The sequence below is a fragment of the Narcine bancroftii genome, chromosome 12 (genome assembly GCF_036971445.1).
Source record: "Narcine bancroftii isolate sNarBan1 chromosome 12, sNarBan1.hap1, whole genome shotgun sequence".
Lineage (NCBI taxonomy): Eukaryota > Metazoa > Chordata > Chondrichthyes > Torpediniformes > Narcinidae > Narcine > Narcine bancroftii.
The window spans coordinates 77,766,605-77,790,794 of NC_091480.1; the positions used below are offsets into that span (position 1 = coordinate 77,766,605).

The following is a 24,190-nucleotide window of genomic DNA, read 5'->3' on the forward strand; positions in this document are numbered from 1 at the left end:
CTTGACAAACAATAATCTTCAGGGCTCCAAGGATAAGCTAGGAAGTGGCCTTATTGACAGGTCATGCAAGGAGACAACATATTCATGAAGGGCCAACTGGCCTCCCTTTGTTCTGTAGTTTGAAGTTGTGAATTTCAGCAGCCATTTTGCTGTAGTATTCTTATCAGGTCACAGAAGAAGTATTTAAATTAATCCTGCGTTCCAACCTTAGGTTCTAGATTTAAAGACACTGGGTGCTTCGATACAGACGTGGCTGTGGGATCTTGCTGCCCATTGATTGATTGCCCGGCAGTGAAAGCACTTCTTTGGATGTGAAGCATCTTGGGATGAGTTGAAGGCTTGAAAGACCACGGAGAAATGTAAATCTTTGTTACTGTCAGATCCTACAATACGAGGCAAGAAACTGGTATGAGCCATTGAGGTGAAAGTTAATGGTATTTCCTGTTCAAAAAAGTGGATGATTTTAAGGTTGCTTCCTTCTTATAACATGTCATAGTTACGTCCACACCAAATACTGATACCTATTGTCAGAAGGCCGTTGATGAGGTTCTTGTTTATAATGCAGCGGAGGTACATCATGATAAAAATGTGAAAATAAAAACAAGGCAAGGGCTTGAAAATACAGCCAATGCACGAGAGACGATGAGATTCAGGCACTTACCAGATCTCAGGGATTTACATCTGTCTTTTGATGCTTGAGGCAATTTCCCTTGTTCTGCAACATCACTTCATTTTCTCGCACATAGTAATGCCTCATAATTCTCCTGAAGTCTACAATTCTCAAGGCCATTTGGATAACTGACTGGGAATAATTGAAAAGTTATTGTCTGTCTGCAGGTGGGGGAGGAGGTGGAAGCAGCATTGTCTGGGAAAATAATCATCCAACTAGATGAGGCAATAACAATGTTGTCTGGCAGTTGAATTGATCAGGAATGTCCTAAAGGTATAAGAGTTTCATCTTGTAACCCTTGGTTGGATTCTCAGATAATCACAATCCACAACAATATCCTGCATTTACATTGGATAGAAACAGACTATTCAGCCAAATGGACCCTCACTGGCATTTATGTCACACCTACTGTATATACGCGTGTAATAGTCAAATTTTGTGGACCAATTTTTAGGGTAAATTTAGGGGGGTTGACTATTACATTATTACTACTTTTGACCGTGGTAAGTACAGTACAACTCCAATTATCCGAAATCGGATTCTCCAAAATCCTCATTTACCTAAATTTTTAAAAAATACAGATAAATGAGGATATCCAAAACTAATCAGAAATCCTCATTTATCTCAAATGTTTTTGGAGCTGAACTGACCTTACAGGTTGAAAAAAATTCACTTCACATGAAATTAGAATGACGATTGTCCTCGTTTCAAGTAACTCCCTCCCCTCTCTCTTTCCATTTCTTCTTTACCTTCCCCTATTGACTTTTTTCTCCAACTCTCCTTCTCAAACTGCTTGCCACTGTCTCCCAGCCACAAACGGTCAGAAGAATCCCTTGTCCCAGCGTCATCAAGCGTCATCCTGCCTCTTGGGCAGGAGCGGGATCTCAGGCTCAGTGGTGTTCGCTCCCCCTCTTCTCTCCTATCCCCTTTTAATTTTTTTTCATTTTCACCCATTGCAGTGGAGGGGGGGATCGAGTCTATACAGTTGAAGTTTTATATTTACACACACGCACACACATGGTTGTGGTCACCTAACTACAGGAAAGATGTCAGATCTTCAGGAGTTGAGTTGCGGAGCAAGATTAAACAAGTTAGGACTTTATTCCTTGGAGCGAAGACGAAAGTAGGGAGATTTGATGGAGGTTTACAAGATTATGAGAGGTATAGATAGAATGGATGCAAATTGTTTTTAGGGGTAAATACGAGAGGTTATAATTTTAAGATGAAGGGGAATAGGATTAGGGGGAAGTTCTTCACTCAGAGAGTGGTGGAATGAGCTGCCATTTGATGTGGTGAATGCAAGCTCGATCATCTGTTTTAAGATTAATTGGATAGCTACATGGATGGGAAAGGTCTGGAGGGTTATAGAATGGGAGTAGGTCAGAGGCACTAGGGATAAGATAGTCAGCACAGAGGGACAGAATGGCCTGTTTTCTCTAGTGTTCTATATACATATTTTCAGTTTTGTTCCCTTTTCTTCATTGTATTGCATTTCCTATAAATAACAATAAAAAAGTGAAGAAAGGAAGGAAGTACAGGAGCCTGAAGATGAACACTCAACAGTACAAAAACAGCTTCTTCAGATCAGATTTCTGAATGGACAATGACCCCCAGTCGTCACCTCATTTTCTCTTCTTTTTGAACAAATTTATTTATTTTTAAAATATAATTTATAGCACCTGTAAAAACCACAAATTTCGTGACACATGTTAATGACAATAAATTCTGATTCTACAAAAAGTTTGCCATTTGCTGAATTAATTCCTGTTGTAATTATTTTGGAATCCTTATACGATTAAATCAAGAGACATTTGTCCAACTACTGGTCAATATTTACTATTGCCAATACTTTCTCGGGCAATTTATCAAAATTTTCTGTGCATGTGCAATTGCTTTTGTTTAGTTCAAACAGTCAGCATGAAATCTAATTACCGCAGGCAAGGCAATGAGCCAAACAGGTCTCTGCATAATTTAGTTGTAATATAGGAGATGATTTGAATGCTGTAAGCCATTTACCTTCCTGTTGTTTCAGGGCATTCAGGCATCTTGCAGTCACACTTCGGGAGTCATCTTCCCTGAATTATTGTCTGGCCAACAAGCATCAGAAAATGAAAGACAGCAAGGGACCAACCAACCTCTCAAGCTTAACCCATGTTCAAGTTGGAATTTTGTGAATGGGCCTTACTGAGCCACCCGACCCCTCCCTTTCACAACCAGCAAACTACTTTTGACATGCAATGAAAATTCAGCGAGATAATAACCAAATTAAAGATCAACATTTTCCTAAACAAGTTCATGTTCAAATTTATTGTCAGAGTACATACATGACATCACATACAATCCTGAGATTCTTTTTTCTGCGGGCTGGGTAGAATTTCCACTTATCAATAACTGAGCTCAAGAAAAAAGGACATTGTTTATTGCAATTCAAAGTGGTATATTGAATACATTTGTCTAAAGTTAAACTATCCTGTTTTTATTCTGATATAGATCCATTATGTGACAGAATTCATGAGGCATCACTGATGCATATGTTTTAGGATTGTCCAACATTAAAAGATTTTTGTGAACAATTGTTCCAAACAGTATCAGAGATTCTCAGGATCAAATTAGACCCTTGCCCTTGTATTCCTTTGTTTGGTTATTCTCAACAGGAAAATATTTTCTTGAATCTAATTCAAAAACGAGCAATTTTGATTAAATGGAAAGATAGTTTACCACTTACTCATATGTGTTGGATGCCGGATATTATATCTTGCTTGAGTTTGGAGAAAATTAGATATATTAAAGAAACTATGATTAAATTTGAAAAATATAGGGCCCATTTACGGACTATTATCTTAACTTGATTACATCGGATTGAGTGCTATGGGGAGTTACTTGCTCGTTATACGGAGGGCAAAACTCGATTTTTTGCTTACTTTTTGCTGACGACTGTGTTTCGTGGGAGGGTCACACAGGCAAGATTAGTACGGGGAGGAGTTTCTTTCCTTTTTTTCTTTCTTCTTATCTTTCTTTTATTTGTTATTTTTTCTTTTTTCTTTACATTTAGATTACTTAATTTAGTTATCTTATCAAAAAATGATTTCAATAATGGAATATGAACTGAAGTTTTTCCAAATGAATTTCTACTATATGATTTTTGTATACAATATAATGTATAATTTGTTTATGATTCATGTTTCTTTGTTCTTGATCCTCCAAAATATTCTGTATGGAATTTAAACTGGAGGTGGGGGAGAGTGTGCTAAAGAAGGAGATTTTTGAAAAAGAGCCTCCTTAAATTTAAGTGGACCTGGTTGTGTGAGTATGGTAGGGAGAAGATTATTCCATGTGGTGGAAGAATTAATTGCTCTACACATCTGTCTTGGTAGACATGCCCTTGTCTGCTTCCAGCAGGATTGGATTCGGGGTAGGATTGGTCGTCTATATCAAGCTGGCAGTTTAGCATTTTGTTAAAACAGGACAGGCAGTGTGGTTCACATTCTGTATTTATTGTATTTAGATTTACGGTTATTGTTTGTTCAATATATGCCATGTAATATTTCTCTCTTCCAAACCAATAAAACTATATTGAAAAGAAAAGAAAAAATACAGGTATACAAATGAGAGAAATGTTATCAAAGAAAGAAGTATAAACAAACGGTAGAAATACAGAAAAAAAATCAGTAATATATTACATGCAAAGTAATAGAACCTTTGAGTTTGTGGTTGAGGAGTCTGATGGTGGAGGGGTAGCAGCTGTTCCTGAACCTGGTGGTTCGAGTCTTCTGGCATCTAGACCTCTTTCCTGAAGGTAGTAGTGAGAACAGAGTGTGTGCTAGGTGGTGTGGATCCTTGATGATACTTGCCAGGTCTTCAGGAGTTGAGTTACAGGGAAAAGATTAAACAGGTTAGGACTTTATTCCTTGGACCATAGAAGAATAAGCGAGATTTTATAGAGGTTTACAAAATTCTGATCGATATAAACAAAGTAAATGCAAGATTACTCTGATTAGGAGAGATAAATACAAGAGGACATGCACTTAGGGTAAAATGGAAAAGGGTTAGGAGGAACATTAGGGGGAACTTTTTCACTCAGAGAGTGGTGAGAGTGTGGAACGAGTTGCCATCTGACATGGTAAATGTGGGATCATTCTTTAGTTTTAAAAATAAACTGGATAGATGTTTTTGGCACAGACTAAAAGGGCTGACTGGGCTGTTTTCTGTGCTGTAGTATTCTATGGTTCAATTATTCTATTATTGTTGCTGCTCTCTGATGGCAGTGTTCCATGTTGATTTTCTTGACAGAAGGGAGAGCTTTGCCTGTGATGTCCTGGCCTGTGTCCATGACCTTTCTGCTCAGGGGTACTGGTACTCCATACCAGGCTGTGATACTTTCCTCTACACATCTGTAGATATTGGCCAAAGGTTTCTGATGTCATACTGAACATTCTCAAAGTCCTGAGGAAGTAGAGTCTCTGATGTGTCTTCTTCACAATGACATTAGTATGTTTGGTCTAGTAAAGTTCTTCCAAGATAGTGACTCCCAACTCATGATTGTGAATGCGAGGGTTAAACAGACAGTACCTTCCACTCCTCGCTCTCTAGCAAGCACAGCACGCTAATAAACATGAACCTAATTACAACAAATGAATATATAGCATGAATTTTGTCTCCAGCATCACTCACGGTTCAGGATCTGAGACAGGCCCATCGCAGTCAGCCCTCCAGTGCTGCCATGGGCTGCAGCCTGGAGCTCAGCAATGGTTTCAAGGTAGCAGCAAAATAGGCTGAGCTGCTCCACATCATGGGGTTTTATTATGCCCATGTGACCTGCAAGGACCAATTGTGTGTCAGCCTCACCTGTGGGTAGATCTAACCATCGATTGGCACCTGGAGAACCAATCACATGTCGGCTGCAAGGACCAATCACACAACAGCCTCACAGGTGGGCAGACCTAACCCTTGATTGGCAGGTGAGATCACTTCCAATCTCAGGTGGGCCTCCACATAACAACAGCCCACTACTGTGGTATAGCCAGCGAATTTGTTGTATCAAGCCACACCGTTGTAGGTGTAAAGTGAGTAGAGCAGGGGGTGATATGCAGCCCTGCTGATGGAAATTATGGAGGAAATGTTCTTACCAATCCACGCTGATTGTGGTCTGGAGGTGATGTTATGAGCCCAGAGGACCCATAAACCCAGCAGCAATAGATATTCAGCAAGACAAATGGTTACTTCAACAAAGTTTGCTTTTAATTATCTTTAAACATGAAAACAGAATCACACTTTAAATTAACTAACCTAACTTAACCCCCTTCTAATTATAAGCGCACGTGTATGTAATGAGTGTAAGTTCAGAAAAATTCTTGGGTTCTCAGTCCAATCTCACTTCTCATTCCTCCAAGTTCACTGGTTGCAGGCAATTCTTATACTGTGTACAAAATTTAACACTTATAAAGTTCACCAGGCTTTGATGCTTAAAAGGTAAATGGTTACCCATCAGTAAGGTTCTTGTCGGTTTTCAGAGAGAGATTTGTTGTTCCAGGATATCCACAACTGATGTACTTCCATCAGTCACTTCAGTGTCTTGGTGATGAGACTTGCCCTTCAGGGTTCTCCAGATGATAACCTCTTTCTTTCAGGTCACCACAGAGTTCCTTTTTGTTTCTCTTATTCCAAGTGAAACATTAGACAGCCAGTCCTTGCCTCTTGCATGATTCATAAGGGCTTTGACCAGGCCGTCTTCCAAATGGGGCTTTCCACATGCTTGCCAGCTTGTCCTGTTCCAGTCCCAGCTGCTGTTACTGGCTGTAACACTGTATAAGTGATCTCGGTCTCTCTCTCTCTCTCTCTCTCTCTGCTTGCAAAACCACATGACCCTCTTAGAACAACTCCAGACAATCTGTGGCTCCAACAAGATCTTTCATCTGTTGCCTTTTGTAAACAACAATCCATTAGTGAAGTCTCTTGAGCACTCTCCAAAGCTCTTGCAAAAGCTGTGGAGCCGATATGTCTAGCATTAGCAGAGCTCCACTATTTCAAATAAGATCTGTTTTAAAGTAATTTGTATGTAACCTACTCTAACAAACTTCATTCAATCCACACCAGTGACAGGGATAACTCAGTGGCCAACCATTTCAAATCTGCACCCCAATCCTGCATTGAGATGTCTGTCAATAGATTCGTGTACTGTCAAACCAAGACCATCCATAAATTGAAGGAGCAACACCTAATTTTCCATGTGGGCACTTTCCAACTGGATGCCATTACCATTGACTTCTCTGGTTTCTGCTAGCCCACGCTCAATCCTCCCTCTCTTCCCCATCCCTCTGTCTTCTTTCCTCCAGCTCTCCACCCCCTTCCCACTCCATTCACAGAGCCAACCACCCTCCCTCTGTTTGCTAGTGAGCCCTCCCTTTCTTATCCACCTATTATCTCCTGCCTGAGGGACGCTTCTCCCCCTGCCCCTCCTCTTCCCACCATTTTGTTCGGGCTCTTGTCTACATTTTGCATATACCTTGATGAAGGGTTCAAGCCAGAAACGTTGGTTATGTATTTTTACACAGCTTGAGGAAATAGTCTCCCGTTCCAAAAGAAGACCAAGAATAATACTGAGAATAATGAATGAGAAAGTGAGAAAATCACCTACAGAGACAGAAGTGAGATAATATCCAAAGGAATAATCTGGTTCTTTAGCTTGAGCACAATGGGATGGAAATCTTTTGCAAATAGCAGTTCAATAATGTTGAATTCCCATTTGGATTGCCTCGAGGTGGCTTGGGAGTGGGACATGGGGGAAAAGCTCTTCTGAAACATTTCTTGGGAATTTAATCTGGAGACGATGTGTGCAAAAGGAGATTGAACATCTTTTGTGGAAATGGTGCGACTGAAGGTGAGATTCATCTCTTCCATACACTCAGAATCAGGATTTATTGTCATGACCAAGTCATGAAATTTGGTGTTTTGCGACAGCATCATCATGCAAATATTTAGATTATAAACATCTTATGCTATTACTATAAAAAATAAAAATAATAGTGCACAAAATGTAACACCGTGTCTTTGGTTCAGTGATTATTCAAGAGCCTGATGGCAGCGGGGAAGAAACTGTCCTTGGGCTGTTGAGTGCTCATCTTCAGGCTCCTGTACCTTTTTCCTGATGGTAGCAGAGTGAAGAGGATATGGCTTGGGTGATAGGAGTCTTTGAGGATAGAAGCTGCTTTTTTAAGACATCGCCTCATGTAGATGTCCTCGATGGAGTGAAGTCTGGTGCCTGTGATGTCGCAGGCCGAGTTAACAACCCTCTGGAGTTTATCTCTGAGCGTTGGTGCCTCCATGCCAGACAGTGATGCAACCAGCCAGAATGCTCTCCACGTTCACCTTCAGAAGTTTATGAGAATCCTCAATGACATACCGAATCTCCTCAGAGATTGGTGAGCCTTCTTTGTGATTGCATCAATGTGGAGACTCCAGGGCAGATCCTTGGAGATGGTGACACCCAGTAATTTGAAGTTCTTGACTCTCTCCATTACTGAGCCCTCAATAAGGACTGGGCTGTGTTCCCCTGACTTCTTCCTGAAGTCCACAATCATCTCTTTGGTTTTGCTGACATTCAGCGCAAGGTCGTACAAACTTGTACCACGTCAGAAGCAGATTCAGTGGAAAGTGTCTTAACAATATCATCTGACATGAGAACATTTCAGGCTGCTCTGAAAATCAGTGGCTACAGGCATGTGGGGAGAATAAATTACAGTGAAATATGTAATAATTTCAGATTCATGTTCACAACAGTTTATTGGTAAAATGGAAAGAGGAGAGACTCCAATCCTGAAGCAGGGGTTCAACACGACCTAACCACTGTCTTTTTTCCTCCATAGATACTGCCTGAACTGCTGAGCTTTTCCTGCATCTTGTTCTTTTAGTTTGATTTAAAATTTATCCTGAATTCCCTGTTGGATTTACTGGCAACTCACTTATATTTACATCCCATTGTTTGACTCACTCCAAAAGTGGAAAAATCTCTTCTCCATCTCCATGATTCAGCACTTTCACACTTCTGTAGACCACTGTTAGTTGACCACTTAGTGCCTTTCATGTAGAAAGATGAACAGTGTGACCTGCAAGCTAAACTGGTGCACTATGTATTTTAATATTGAAGCAATAAAAAGAGAATCCATGCCAATATCATAGGTCAAAATAAAAATATTGCTTCAATACATGACTTAATTAAACTAGTGGGAAATTCTAATCTCACTCGGGTACAGTTCCTCAAATAAAAATATGCCGTGTTACTGTCCCCACTCTGAGCAAGTTGAAAGGAAAAATTCTGAAATTAAAGCTGGTGTAAATAATATTGTGAGCTAAGAATTCACAGAAGAAAGCTAGTTAGATGGACAATAGAAAGTTTGAGCTCATATTGTAGTCCTGAGAAGTACCCTGTAAATGTCGAATATTTCTGTGGACTTGCATTTCGCTTATGATGATGGTAGCACAAAGTAAAAACTTAAAAAATTATCACATTGATTTCCTTCTTTCAAAAAACTTTTCATCATTACAGATTCAGTCCGGGCCTCTGGATATAAAGTCAGGGACATACAGCACAAAGCAGGCCCTTCAGTCCAACACATGTCATCTTCCGACTGGGCACCCTCCAATTAGATAGCATTAATATTGACTTCTCTGGCTTTCATTAAACTCCCCCACCCATTTCTTCCCCCATCATTTCTCCCCTATCTTCTTTTGCAAAGACATGATAAATTCAACCTCGTCCCTTATCACATCCAATTAACACCTTTTGTTGGTCTGGATTCCTCCCCCATTGTTTGAATTCTGAGATTTTCTGATATATGCTGTTTCGGCCTTTTCTGATTTTTCTTTGAAGAAGGGCTCAGGCCCAAAATGTCAGCAATATATCTTTGTCTCCTTTTGATGCTGAAAAGACCAGCTGAGTTCCTCCAGCATTTCGGTGTGTTTACTACAATCATATCATCTGCAGCCTTTTGTTAACAATCTGGGCTAATCCCATTTGCCTGCATTTGCTCCATATCCTATCCAATTATACTGGACAACAATTATTTTTCAAAAGGTTTACTTCCTTATAGAAAATTGGGGATTATGATAGAAAACGTTACAAAGTTGAACACAAAGATCATTTCAAATTCGCTGTATCTCACAGGAAGTTGGAGAAACATTAAATGAACTTTTATTGAATTAGCATGTTTAATCGCTGGCTCTCCACTCATCTCTGGATCACCTCGAAAACAGCTGCTCTTCAAAGACTACAGCTTGGCCTTCAATATCATTATTCCCTCAGTGCTTGCGAAGAAACTGCAAACTCTAGGCCTATGTACCCCACTCTGCAACTGGATCCTTGACTTTCTTATTGGAAGACCACAATCAGTACAAATTGGAAACAACGTCTCCTCCTCAATGACCATCAACGCAGGAGCACCCCAAGATTTTGTGCTTAGCCCACTGGTCTACTCAATATACACCCATGACTGTGTGGCCAGACACAATTCCAATGCCATCTACAAGTTTGCTGATGACACCACAGTTGTTGGCAGAATCACAAATGGCAATGAGGAAGCGTACAGGAGGGAGATAGATCAGCTTGTTGAGTGGTGTCACATCAACAACCTTGCGCTCAATATTAGCAAAACCAAGGAGATGATTGTGGACTTCAGGAGGGAGTCAGGGGAACATGACCAATCCTCATTAAGGGCTCAATAGTGGAGAGGGTCAAGAATTTCAAATCCCTGAGTGCCAGATGATCTGTCCTGGAGCCTCCACATTGATTCAATCAAAAGAAGGCTTGCCAGCGGCTATACTTTGTGAGGTGTCTGTGGCAGTTCGGTATGTCACCAAAGATTCTTGGAAACTTCTACAGGTGTACTGTGGAGAGCTTTCTGGCTAGTTACATCACTGCCTGGTATGGAGGCCTGTGACATCACAGGCATCAGACATCTCCATGAGTCAGTGTCTTAAAAAAGCAGCCTCTATCCTCAAAGACCCCCACCACCCAGGCCATGCTCTCTTCAGTCTGCTACCATCATGGAAAAGGTACAGAATCCTAAAAATGAGCACTCAGCGGCACAAGGATAGTTTCTTCCTCGCTGCCATCAGATTCCTGAATAATCAATGAACCAAAGACATGGCCTTACTTTTCGTCCACTATTATTATTATCATTATTTTATTTTTTATAGTAATGTTGTAAGATGGTTATAATATGCATGTTTGCTCTATGACGCTGCTGTAGAACAGTGAATTTCATGACTTGTCCATGACAATAAATCCTGGTTCTGATAGTGTTAGTTCAACTGACCTAAAAATGTTTTGCCACTGATTTTCGTTTGTACTCAGCATCTGATGCCTCTCATGTCAAAAAGTCTCCAACAATAAAGATGGATTCTAGTTGCCTGATACCACTTTTCCATGGTGGCAATGTCCTTGTGAAACCTTTTACCATGTTCATCACTGAATGCAGGGAAGAAGTCCAAGTGCCAATGCAGAAAAGGATTTTTCAATGACGTGTTGCACCATGGATTTCAATGCTTGAAGTAGACTTAAAATATGACAGGAAATCACAAAAACAGGTTATATCTAAAAAATGGTACATGATAGAAATTTTTAATGGCTATTTTCATGATCAGCAGCCTAAAATCCAAAAACTGCAGCCAAAATTGTCAAGGAAGCAAAATTTTCATTGACCAGCATTATCTGTTCAAATGCCTTTTGAATGTTCAAATTGAATCTGCTTCTGATGCTTCCTCTGGCAATTTGTTTCCGATCCAGACTACCCTCTGAGTGAAAGAGGGTGTTATAGTTCTTTCTTTAGCGATGAGTCATGACTCAAACTTTTTCTTCAGTAATTTCATATTACTTATGATAGTGTAACTAGATTGATAAATGCACGTTATGCAATGATTAACTATAATTTTTTTACATCAATTATACTTAACACCTGAAAAATTTAAAAAGTATGGTTTTCATGAATCAGATTTGTGTTTTAGATGTGGTAATATAGTTGGAACTTTTTTTCATACTATTTATGGTCATGTATCTATTTACAATCTTTTTGGAAGAAAATTCAATTGTTTTTTAGAATACCTGTATAAGATTAAAATACTTTTAGATCTGACAGTATTTTTATTGGGCAGTTTGCAACCTCTGAAAGGCTTGGGATTAGCTAAGTTTCAGCTTGCTTTTGTATATTTAGCTTTATCTGTAGCCAAAAAATGCATTGCTAGTACGTGGAAAGATACAAATATGATTGATATTAATAGATGGCATAATGAGATGAGATATTGTTTAATAATGGAAAAAAATTACGTATGTTTCGCGTGATAATTATAATTTTCTTATTAATAAGTGGTTGTCAATTTCAAAATATTTACATTTCAATTTACATTGATTAGATCTTAATATGTATATTTAATTTTTTTAAAATATTTTTTCTTTCTTTATGGCTCTCCTTAGGAGAGTTGGCTGAAAAAATGGTGGGGGGTTCTTTACTTTTTTTTTTCCTATATATAAAAAATAACGTTTATGTTTATGGTTAATTGTTGTATATGTCATATACTATTTGTTTTTTGAATTAATAAATAAAGTTTAAAAAAAAGTAATTTCATATTACTCTTTGTGCCTCATAATTTAATGAGACCATTGAGGCCATTAAGTCTGTGCTGGTTCTTAGAGCAATCTGATTTTCCCAAACATCATGGTTTTGTTTTTGTTTCGGCTGCTATCTCTCCACTGAATCTCCCTCCCCCCCCTACCCCGAGCTGGGGTATAATAACTCAAACACCTTCAAACTCTGTCCTCCATTAACATATCTTCTGAGGTGAATATGCCATAGATAATTGAACAAGATTCAGCAAAACAATGATTCATGGAAAACGTCCTTCAAGACTTCCTGATGGAAAGAGATACAGGGGTATTAGAGCCAGCACCACCAGGTTGAGGAACAGCTTCTTCCCACAGGCAGTGAGAGTGCTGAAAGGAACAGCTTGAACTAACCATTCGAGACTCTCATATTCATGAAGCAATGTCTATTTATTTATTTGTATACATGAATACTTGTCCTACCTGTGTATTGTTTGTCTGTATGTGTGTTATGTCTGGTTGTGTGTCTGTGTGTTTGCACCAAGGTCCAGAGAAAGCTATTTTGTCGAGTTGCACTTGTGCAATCAGATAACAATAAACTTGTTTTCGAATTCAACTTAAAAATGTGTACAGTGCTCTCACATGTACCATTAGCTGGATGATCAAAGGGGATTAATGAAAGTTTGGATAATATTGTACCTTGTGAAATGTTCACATTGGATGCGAAATTGATGTCCATTGAAAGGAACCAACTTGTCAGGTATATTGTGTTTTGTAAAAATCAATGACAGCCCCTCCATTGTAAGTTCTGTTGCTCAGAATGCCACAGCTGTAAATTCGATCAAATGAGCATCAATAAGCACCTGAAATGATCCTTTTCCGTTAAAATTCAACATGAACATTGAAATAATCAGTGGCCACCTCCTTGTCTGTAAGGGTGTCTTGGCTGTTTTGAAATAAAATCTGATCAAATGAACACTGACATTAAATCTTCAATGTATTGGTCAATATATGGCTAATATAGCAAACTACAAGCAAGAACATTCACATTTCTAATAGACTGCCATTACACTCGGAGTGTAATTAATCTAAACTTTGTCTCATCAGGATGCTGAGATTGACTCTTCTGACATCTATGATCAGGGAATAATTTAAGTCCCTTGCTTAGATTTTGATTTTAGATTTATTTTCAGAGTTCATACATGATATCACATACAACCCTGAGATTCTTTTTCCTGAGGCCAAGGCAGAATGACCACTTATTGGTCATATAAAAAAACTGTAAATAAATAAAGAAATAAAGAACTGTAAACAAACTGAGTGTGCAAAAACTGACTGAATATTCACATTAGGATTCTCAGGTGAACTGGTCCAGTCTTTAAAAGGGTACTCATGGATTTGGATCAGAAGTGTAATTTGCTGCAACGGTTACCAGAAAACCATCATTGGTATGTTGCTAGATAAAAACTTGTGCTCCTGCTACCTAAGTCAGAATCTTTCACCTAACAAATCATTTGCCTAAAGCACCTGCTTGAACATTAAACACAGCTGCCCAACAGATTTCTGGTCTTCTTAGCCACTCTGTTTAGTTAATTATTACTATCAGCAATTTCAATCTCTGGCCAGTTGTCACACAGAGAGCATTGTATTCTCTCAGTATTTCACTCAAGTTGGTCTTGAGTTTTAATTGTATTTTCTGACAAAAGCTGAATTTTCTGTTGCATTTTTCTCAACCCACTTTAGGACAATTCCCTGTGGTATCAATATTCATTTGTACATCCCAGTCATATACATTGAAATCTTGCACCTTCCTGTCATTTCACTTGCCTTACCGACACTGTGAAGGTCTCGGCCTATCCGATTTACCCTTAATGCGGACTCCCTCAGCAAATTTCTGATGGAGAAATGTCCTTTCTATGAAGGGGATCACATTGGTAGCACTGCTTTGATTCATTGTCCTGTGTTCTGATCTCCCATATATTTTTTCTTCTGATGCATTTAACATTTTGCCTCCACAAAGAAACAGATATCATTGCATCTGTGGCAAGAAAATGTGCTGCTTATGGACGTTCATCTGGTGTTGACTCTATGTTTGGAATGAAAGGGGTTTTGCTGTTCCCTTCTGACTATTACCTACTGTCATTCTCCCTGCCTGGTGATGGGTGAACATTTTGGGCATTTTTTGTTACCAGTTACACTGAGATTATAATTTTGCAAAGCTGGTTAAATATAAGTTGCTGAATATTTAACAATTTGTACTGAATCTGTTTCTCATTGAAGCCACATTCAGACCCCTTCCACCACAGAAGGCTCGACAATTCATTAAATGCCTGGAGAAATCCTTTACTGCAATAATGTAGTCAAATACTGTTGCTTTGATATTTCTCATACCAAACTTTGCAGAAGTCTGATGTGGATTGAAATAATTCTGCCCTTTCTGAGAAAAGAACATGTTTGCTTTTCTGTGGAGCTGCCAGATGAGTCAGTATGCAACATGTCTCAGAGAGAATCTCCCTTAATATGTCTGCTTTATCACTGGCATCACTAGGGAGGTGCTGAGGGTGCGGACCACAAAGGGTGTTTCAGCAGAAATATATTATTTTTTAATAAAAATATCCCTGCAGTTAGTTATAACAGCAAAAGCATTTTTCGTAAGGCCACCTTACTTGTATCAATATACCTACAAGGCTAAAACTCTATGGTAATTTACTTTTTGAACCTTCTAATGTACTCCAGTCAGAGCTGTCCTTTATTACCCAATTACAATGACGCTTCAAATCATATGGTTTCATATGAACGTGCTATAAGCATGCGCTGTTGTTTTCGTTGCTGCTGGTGTTTTTATAGTCACTGTTTTTGTCAAATTTTATGATGTTTTAGCTACAATATAGTGGTCATTAGTATTTGTGAACCGATATCAACAATATTTTTGAGAATGAAGTAGTAATTCAAGGAAAAGGAGAAAAATCAAAAAAGGCTTATGCTTAGTTACTAATAATGTGGTAATTCAATGCAGAAAAATTTTACAAAACATTTTTTTTGTTAGTATTCGTACAATCGAAGAAATATTACATTTAAGCAATTTACAACTCTATTTACCACATATTATTCTATATTTTTTACAACTATATATATTTTTTCAAATATTGCTAATTTGTCTTTATTTAACTGTGCAGGGCTATTCTATCATAATTTTGATGTATTTCTTAAATGTTTTTATTTTGAATTCGATTGTTTTCTTACCGAATTTTCACTTTAACCACTTGAAACTATGTAAATGTAAATACATTTAGGCTGTTCATATGATATTGTAATTTAAAGGTGTAATTTCAATTTTGCTAGTTTATCTCACTTCTATTGCCATTCCATTCAGTAATATATGGGAATTACGATTTACGGGTAACATTAGCACAAAAAACATTACTAAGGATTCTGTATGATCTGGTATAGGAAGAGGTCCATGGAGAAGGGGTGGTGACACTGGGTGACACCAACCCTAGTGACACCACTGTGTCTTACAGTCTCCAACAGCAGTACTCAATGAATGTGCCTTTTGAAGGTGCTACTCTGTTTTGAGTATATTGCTGTCTGCAAAGAGGTCTTCTAGCCTTTTCATGCAGGCTTCCACACTGAATTGTGCAAAATTTTGGACTTTCTCTTTCCCTTTTCTTCCATTTCTTAGCCAAACTGTGATACTGCTGCACTTGAGGCTTCTCATATTGTATTTCAACATTCTGTTGAGTAGGAGGCCACTCAAACTATTCTCAATGCTAACTCTCACTGCAATCCTTCGAGTCTTATTTCACTTTTCTCTTGGAAACAATCTCACTCCCCCCCCCCACCCCCCATTTGTAATACTATTTGTGATAATCTCTTGGCAGAATCAGAAGTTTTGGAACATAAATCTAAACCTCAATGGAGACAACTAACAAGTGGTTTCAATCCTATGTTTGATGACATCACCACATCACTTAAATGATAAATAATGTTCTTTTTGTCATTGGATAACAGAAGATAGTTTTCAAAGCAATTATGATATTCTAATTGCAGGAATACAGTAGTAAGGTTATTGTCATGTAATAACACATTAAAAATGTAACATTCATAATATATTTTAATTTTTGCCTGCTGAAAGGCAGATAAACTGTCTCCATTAGTATCGCCCAGTGCCCCTTAGAGTACGAGAGAAAGCAAAAGAGAGTCCCACAGAGACTATAAGTCAAAGACATTGAGATAACTCATTTTCAACAGCTCTTCAACTTAAAAATATCCATCTTTTATGCAAGGTATCAATAAAGATATAGCATTTAAATTTTTAAAATCAAATTAATGTTAACAAGGACTAAATGCTTAATAGGAGCCAATAAAGTAATCTTATTTTAAGAAATGAGGGATGAAAACAGAATAATCAAAAACATACCAGGAGTGTAGGTTCATGGGATATAATTAGGTGGCATGGACTCGTAGGGCTGAATTGGCAGTGCTGTATGTCTAAAGTAAAAATTTAAAAGTTTAAGAATCACAATGAGACAACAAAACAGATAGTTCTTGAGCCAAATGTATTATGCTAGATCTTTAAAAGAGTTCTCCAATTATCGCATACCCCTGTTCTTTCTCCATAACCCTGCATCTTTTTATCCTTTAATAAATTTTTTTTTTGATGACTACTTTCCTTAATTGCAGCTAAAGCACACATGACCACAACACACTATGTACCTTTGTTACATCCAGTTCCTGTCTTGACAACTAATTTTCTCATTGTCTGATTTGCATATTAATTAAAAAAGACATTGCAAATTTGCACCTTTTTTGAGTGCTATAGTTCATTATGTTTTGTATGTAATAGTCCTGCAAGATTTTCAATTGTCAAAATGGCTGTGGCCCTGGGCAACACTGATGTAAATTTTAGATTTAAATTTTTTAATTTAGATATACAGCACGGTAACCGGCCATTTCAGCCCACAAGCCTGTGCCACCCAATTACACCTAATTAACGTACACCCCCGGTATGTTTCAAATGGTGGGAGGAAACCGGAGCCCCAGGGAAAAAGCCACGCAGACATGGGTTGAACATATAAACTTTTTACAGACAGCATGGGATTCAAACCCCAGTCCCAATCGTTGGCACCATAACCGCATTGAGCTAACCGCTATGCCAACCGTGCTACTTTCTTTGAAAACCAAGTAAGTTTGGCATATCCCCCCCATGTCCCTCAACAACGTCTATAGGTGCACCATCAAAAGCGTACATGCTGAATGCATCATGTTGTGGTATGGGAACTGCTCTGCTCAAGATTCACTTCTCACAGCTTTTTCCTATGCCCTGACACCAATGGGCACCTTCCCCAGCTTCTTTCCCCCTTTAGATGTCATCCCTTAATATCACCCCTCTCCTTTAGTCTTGGGAAAGGGTCCAGACCCAAAACATTGACTGACCATTTCTACCCATGGATACTGACTGATTTGCTGAGTTCCTTCTCCAATGCTTTGTTTGCTCTATCCTATTAATGAATCTGTGTGTTAAATACCTTAGCACTAATTTTTATGCATTTTTGGCCAATTTTACATTTTTTATCAGGAGTTTGAAGTGAACAAAGGTGTTACACTCTGTTGGATTGGACTGGATGAAAGTTAGTTCCAATTTTAGCTAAGTAACTGCTCAGTATCATACGTAATGCATAAAAATGCTGCAGTAACTCAGCAGGTCTTGCAGCATCTCCAGAAAGTAAAGGGATAAATGCTGCATGACCTGCTGAGTTTCGGCGGCACTTTTGTGCATTGCACTGCAATCACAGCACCTGCAGCACCTGCAGACTATCCTGTTTCGCTCGGTATCATGCAACTGTTTATGAGTGCATGCTTAAGGTGCCTCCCATGTTTCCTACAATAATAACAGCAATCGTATTTCATAAATACTTCAATGCTTGGGAAGCCAAAAGAGGATCTGAAAGAAGCTGTAGAAATGTAAGTCTTTGTTGTTGCCTTCTGCACGCCATTGCCTGATTTAAATGCAGTGTCACTCTATCTGTACGTTGTGTACAATCCATAGATCTCCACTTAACAGGAATGCTTTAAATTAAGATGCTTGAAGTATCTAATTAAGGAGCTTTGATAAATATTCAGACAGCAGGGGCGATAAAGGGACAGCACCTTTCTTTTCCCAATTTTTCATTCTGGACACATTCTCACACATTTGATGCAGAGAAATCCATAAAATTAAAGAGTTGCCCGATTCACCGGCCAGAGAAACATTTCAATCTGACGGTGATTATAATATTAAATGCCAGACATCTAAGGACTGGTAATGGAGAATGCATAAGCAAATGTTACCACATCTGGTTGATCACACCACAGGATTGTCCTTTGTCAAAACAAGTTATCAAATCAGATGATGTGGAATTAGATTGCACTGATTCAATCTCTTGTTCAAACCAGTTATTTATAGAGTGTGGCTGGGTTTTTTTCTCAAGATAATTCACCATTTTTTTTGTTTTCTTTCAATCACAGTCAGAAACTAAAATGAATATATTTCCTCATAATTGATGAGAATTCATGAAACACAGGAGGTCAGTCCAATCCATCATTATCTCTGAACGTTGAAAATACCCCCTTGCAGTGCATGGTCTTGCTGGTGGCAGCTCTTCAAATGCACAATTAAGCAGCTTTTTAAATGAAATTCAGATGGAAAGTTCCTGACATGCATCTCTCTCTTTCAGAGAAACAATCTGCATTCATCTGTCAATAGAACCATAGAACATTACAGCACAGAACACGGGCCCTTAGGCTCTACTAGTCTGTGTCTGTGCCGAACTATTGTAGTCCCACTGACCTGCACCTAGCCCATGGCCCTTCATTCCCCTCCCATCCATGTAACTGTCCAAATTTGTCTTAAATTTTAAAATTGAGCCAGCATTCACCACTTCAGCTGGCAGATCGTTCCACACTCCCACTACTCTCTGCATGAAGAAGTTCCCCCTAAACCTTTCCCCTTTCCCATGCCCTCTGATTGTATTTCCCTAACCTCAGTAGAAAAAAGTCTATTTGTATTTACTCTGTCTATACCCCTCATAATTTTGTATACTTCTACCAAATCTCCTCATTCTTCCACACTCCAGGGAATAAAGTCTTAACCTTTTTTTTAATCTTTCCCTGTAACTCAGTTCTTGAAGTCCTGGCAACATCCTAGTAAATTATCTCTGCACTCTTTCAAACTTATTGCTATTTTTCCTATAGTTAAGTGACCAAAACTGGCACAGTACTCCAAATTTGACCTCTCTAATGTCTTATATAACTTTACCAAAACATTCCAACTCATACTCAATGCTTTGATTTATGAAAGCCAATATGCCAAAAGCTCTCTTTACAACCCTATCCACATTCAAGGAATTATGTATCTGTATTCCCAGATCCCTCTGTTCTACTGCACTCTTCAGTACCCCACCATTTACTGTTTATGTCCGACCTTGGTTTGTCCTTCCAAAATGCAACACCTCACACTCCTCTGCATTAAATTCTATCCGATATTTTAAGCCCATTTTTCCAGCTGGTCCAGATCCCTCTGAAAGTTTTGAAAGCCTTCCTCGCTGTCCACAACTCCTCGAATCTTGTGTCATCTGCAAACTTGCTGCCTAATTGACCACATTATCATCCAGATCATTGATATAAATGACAAACAACAATAGTCCCAGCCCTGATCCCAGAGGCACACCACTCGTTGCAGGCCTCAAGTCTGAGAAGCTTCTCTAATTTTTCTAGCATTTAACTTAAATATCTGCACCCTGATATTTTACCCCTTCGTGAAGGGGAATAGCCCACAGTGTCAAAGCATGGAAACAGCTCCTTCAGCTTGCCCAAACCACTAAAATGTCCTATTCACACTAGTCCCACCTGCCTGCTTTTGGCCCATATCCCTCTAAGCCAGGAGGCCAGAAGGTGGGGTTGTCTCTAAAAACCCCCGTGACTCAGAATAATTTAATACCATTGACTATTGATAATGAGATCCTGGACACCTGGTGCCAAAAGGGGATCAGGTGTATTGAGGACTGTCATGAGTGGGAGCAGCTCATCTCATTTGGGCAGTTAAGAATTAAATATGATTTGTCAAATAGGATACTCTTTTGCTACTTTCAGTTAGGATCTTTCTTGAGGGACAAATTGGATCCAACCATGGCCCTAACGGGGACATGGAGACTCTGATTCGAAGAGGGAATGTAAAAAAGTTTATTTCAGCAGTGTATTCCCTGTTCCAAGCAGAAGGCCCATAACCAGGGCTTCATAGGTCAAGGCAGAGACGGGAGTTGGACCTAGGTGTTACGATAGATGAACAGTGCTGGTCGGACCTGTGTCATGATAGCATGACCACAATAATTAACTCATGATAGAGACTTGTGCAGTATAACTTTCTTCACCAGCTACAACTCATGGCACAGAAATTGAATAAAGGTAAACCAGAAATTTCAGATCAATGCTTCAGATGTGATGTGGCATAAAGACAAGAACCTTTGTGCACTCAACCTGGTCATGCTCAAAGGTGAGGCCCTTTTGGGGCCAAGCCCTAGAGAAAATCATAGGTAAAGAGTTTCCACAGTACCCAGAGTTATTCCTGTTGGGAAACATCATGGATATAAGGCTTACAATGAAGCTGTCCAAATTTCAAATCCAATTTGTGTTGATCACTCTGGCAGTGGCCAGGAGTGCATAGCAGTTACTCTCATCTGGGCATTGTGTGCTGGAATATGGAAATGCAGAACTGTATTCCCTTAGAGAAAATTACATAATCTAAGGGAAAAAAATGAAACCTTTCTTAAAATCTGGCAACCCTACCTGTGTTACAAAGATGCAAGGATTAGTGCTTCGCTGTCTGCCCCCCCACCCCTCCGTCCTTCTTTTCCTGGAGGGTGGACGGTGGGGGGGGGGGGGGGGGATTCCATTCCAATCAAGCTAAGTCGAGCTGAATGTAAGAGACCTGGAGGATGGGTGTTGATAGACCCTGTGTTTTTCTTTAATTGTTATTTGTCCTCGGTCAGTGGTGTCTTGTTTTTGCCTTTTCATGTAAGTTAAGGTTCTTTATTTAAATGGTTCATATGTTCTTTTTTGTTATTTTGTGTGGTGGTGGTGGGGGGGTGGGGGGTGAGAGATAAAACCAGATTCAGTAGAAATATAAATATACTTGATAAACGTGATTGTTGTACTGTGAATTATTGGGTGAGTTTGGAAAAATCTTAAATGAAATATTAAAAAAAACATATCAGAGGCATGGTCAGAGCGTGGTGCTAATAACACCAAGGTCTGGGGTCAATCTCCACACTGTACAAGAAAGCATGTCAGCGTTTCTATTTCTTCAGGAGTTCTTCAAAGACCTTCACCACCCAGCACACGCTCTGTTCTTCCTGCTGCCATCTGGAAAGGGGTATAGGTGCCACAAGACTCGCACCACCAGGTTCAGGAACAACTGCTGCCCCTCCACCATCAGACTCCTCAACAACAAACTCAATCAGGGACTCATTTAAGGACTCTTACTTGTGCACTTTATTGATTGATTTTCTTTGTTCTCTCTGTATTGCACAGTCAGTTTGTTTACATTTGTTATCTGTTTACACTTCTTTTATTTGTTTACATGTTTATACTGTGTACAGTTTATTTTTTGCACTATCAATTAGTGGTAATTCTGTCACGCCCGCAGGAAAAAGGAATCTCAGGGTTGTATCTGATGTCATGTATGTACTCGGACAATAATTCTGAAATTTGAAAAGCTGCGGATGCTGGAATCCTGAAGAGACTTAGAATCCATGGGTGGAAATGGTCAACATTTCGAGTCAAACCCCTTTATCATGTATGCAGTATGTAGTCGTTCTCTTATTTTTATTTCAAAATAAGTTTTATTCATAATAAATATTCAAGGAATACAAAACAGTAAATGGCCTTATTTACAGTCATGGTGATTCTCCAATATTGGCCTGTCACCCTGCTCCATCATAGTCCCAGTGTCCATCTGCTGCTCTTTGCTAAGCCAGTAGGATCAGAAACCCCATTGCAATGGGATTCATCTCCTTCAGAGTGGAAATTATTTCTCTGTAGCTAAATGCTTGAAATCAATGTTTAGAATTAACAACTTGAATGTCATGTTTATATGTTTTAATAATCAAACAAAAAGTTGCTAGTCAAACAGTGTACTTTAAATAGCAAAGATAAATATAGTGTTACAGAGTTATGTGTTGTGTATTGACCTATGTGTGGCTTTATGTTAAAAAGTGACAGCTTGCCTTTAAGAGCCAAGGAAAAGGTGGACTGCTTGAGAGATTGGGAGATGGACTGAGCATGTGCAGAAAATGATCTAAAAATTTCTGGACTTTGCCGATAAACCACCACTGGGTGGTGCTGTGGAGTGGAAGGAGGCCCAGAGCATGAGTCATGGTCTGGGGGACAGTTTAGAATGTTGGGATTTCAAAAAAGATGAACATTCCGAAGGCAGCCAGAAGCATCCAGACCAAGCCAGTTGTTCCTCCCTCTCTCTGCAAGCAACACAAGACTACTTCAAATTTTGTGCTCTCTATCTCTCTCTCTCTCAAAGATCTTTTGGCTTCAGTTTACCAAACAAACTGAATTTTGTTAATGATCTTTGCTTCGGTTGAGATCAAAGTTTTGTGTGTTTTGTGTTTGTTTGGATCTAAGTGGGCTGGTTGGAAGTGTACCTAAGACTTTGATTACATATGTTATATTTAGGCTGGGGAATTTATTAGTTTTACACTGTTATAGAAATTTGCATAGTAACCAGTGGGCATTGTTATAAAAGGGGGGGGGGGAATTTTGAATTAAAGTTTGAAGGTGAATTTTTGTTAATAAAGTAATTGTTCATCTTTACCCCTGTGTGATATGACTTCTTTGTGGTTGCTGATTTGATCCTGTAACAATACATATCCAACGTTTTGGGTTAATCCCTTCATCAAGGTATATTATGGCAATCCTTTGAGGTCAAGGATGATGGCCTTTGTTCCATTTTCCACTGAGCGAAGATACCTGTGCGTGTATTTGTTTAACATGTACTTGATGTTGCACTCCAAGAAGCACTTGATACTTCACAAATCAACCAACTAATTTCAATGGCATGGAAACAACGATGATTGGAGCTGAAAGATTTTTTTTCAGCCTTTCCCCACCTTCACAGCTGTTGAGTTCAGAGTAACTTCATCTGCCTGTTCTACCGTTGATGACTTGGTTAGATTATTCTTTGTCAGGGACCTCACCCATGGGTGACCCTACCAGGAGAAGAGCTCCAGACGACATCTCTCAGGATCACAGGACCACACAAGCTTCTCCACCATGACAAGGAGATAATCCACGGAGAAGATCAAGGTATGAGAAAAATGTAGTCAGGTGCCCAAACAAAATAGTGGAGGTGGGAGGGGCAGGGGGAAAGCACAGTCCCACAGGTAGGATGTAATAGGTGAATAAGGGAGGGAGGGCATACCAGCAAATGGGGGTGGGGGGAATAGCTCTGTAAATGGAGAAGGAAGGGGATGGAGAGTGAAGGACAGAGGGATAGGGAAGAAAAGAAAGTGGGTGGCACTATTAGAAGAGAGGACTGATAGAAGTAAAACACGAGAGTCTAGAGACAGTGATTAAAGTAAAAACACAATGTGGGAGAAACTCAGCAGGTCAAACAGCATACTTTATATCGCAGATAAAGATACATAACCATCATTTCAGGCTTGAGTCCTTCATCAAGACATGAATAAAATGGAGGTAGGCACCTAAAGTGGCGCTAAAGGCTCAAGCCTAAAATATTGGTAATTATCTTTATCGTTCCTATGTAAAATACACTGTTTGACTTGCTGTGTTTCTCAATCATTATGTTTTTACTTCAATCATGGTGGTCTGCAGACTTTCATGTTTTACTTCAGTTGCTGGTGGGACTCAGCAGGTCAGGTAAT

The 24,190-nt window shown here is 39.1% G+C and overlaps 1 long non-coding RNA gene across 2 annotated transcripts in view; it reads right to left on the bottom strand.

Moving 5' to 3' along the window:
* Positions 1 to 24,190, bottom strand: part of LOC138746440 (uncharacterized) — a 52,809-nt gene that overhangs the window by 22,802 nt on the left and 5,817 nt on the right. Inside the window, exons 2-3 of one of the 2 annotated variants that reach the window (XR_011346958.1) lie at positions 16,681 to 16,751; positions 4,374 to 4,526 (exon numbers count right to left, since the gene is read on the bottom strand). This is a non-coding gene — a long non-coding RNA (uncharacterized lncRNA). Of the gene's footprint in view, positions 1 to 4,373; positions 4,527 to 16,680; positions 16,752 to 24,190 lie in introns of those variants that run through there. The other variant, XR_011346957.1, reaches the window with a different exon arrangement.